The sequence below is a fragment of the Octopus bimaculoides genome, chromosome 20 (genome assembly GCF_001194135.2).
Source record: "Octopus bimaculoides isolate UCB-OBI-ISO-001 chromosome 20, ASM119413v2, whole genome shotgun sequence".
In the NCBI taxonomy this organism is placed as follows: Eukaryota; Metazoa; Mollusca; class Cephalopoda; order Octopoda; family Octopodidae; genus Octopus; species Octopus bimaculoides.
In genome coordinates, this window is record NC_069000.1 from 36816257 (window position 1) to 36817439 (window position 1183).

Here is a 1183-nt window from a genome sequence, read left to right on the forward strand (position 1 = left end):
AGTAGGGAGAAGAAGGAGGAGAAGGAAAGAGAGTGAGAGAGGGAGGGAGGGAGGGGGAGAGATGTGGACAGAAAAAGGAGAGAGAGAAAGAGAGAAGGAACATGGGGTGAGTGAGTGGGCAGTAACAAGAGAAATAGAGAGAGAGAGAGAGATACAGAGCAATATAGTGTGAGTGTGCATGTGTGTATATGTGTGTGTGTGAATGTGTGTGCGTGTGTATGTGAGACATGGAAACAAGAGAGTGAGTGAGAGAAAGAGAGGGAGAGAGGGAGGGAGAGAGAGAGTGTGAGAGAGCGGGGAAAGGGGGGGGAGACAGAATGAGATTAAGGTTAGGAGAAAGTATGAAGCAGAAAAAGGCGCACGCAAACACGTACGTACACACACACACACACACACACACACACAGAGTTGAAGATTCATATATGAGTGTGTGTGTATGTGTGTGTGAGTATATGTGCGTGTGTGTGTGTGCACGTGTTCGTGTGTGTGTGTGTGTGTGTGCGTGGTACGTGATGAGATGTGGGACGGTTTAGAAGTAATTAAATAATGCGTGTGCCCTATAATAGAAAGTTAAGTTTCCGGTGACTCGAAGCGTTAATGCTTTTAAGGGGGGAAGTTATGAACGTAACAAACCCCTATCCTCGAAATATTAAATGGCAGGATCTTTTCTTTTTCTTTTCTGTTTTTTTCTTTTATCTGGAGAAATCCACTTATTATAACATTTCATTGTCTTTCTTTCTTCAGACTCCTCTCGATCCCGAGCGAAAATTATTAGAGAAAATAAACGTTTTATGTTTTCTCAGATACATTATCTATGGGTTTGTGTGTATGTATGTGTGTATAAATGTACACACACACACACACACACACACGCACACACACACAATATATATACTCTTTACTCTCTCTTTTACTTGTTTCAGTCATTTGACTGCGGCCATGCTGGAGCACAACGCCTTTAGTCGAGGAAATCGACCCCCAGGACTTATTCTTTGTAAGCCTAGTACTTATCCTATCGGTCTCTTTCGCCGAACCGCTAAGTTACGGGAACGTAAACACACCAGCATCGGTTGTCAAGCGAAGTTGGGGGGACAAACACAGACACACAAGCATATACACACGCACACATACATATATATATATACACATATACGACGGGCTTCTTTCAGTTTCCATCTACCAA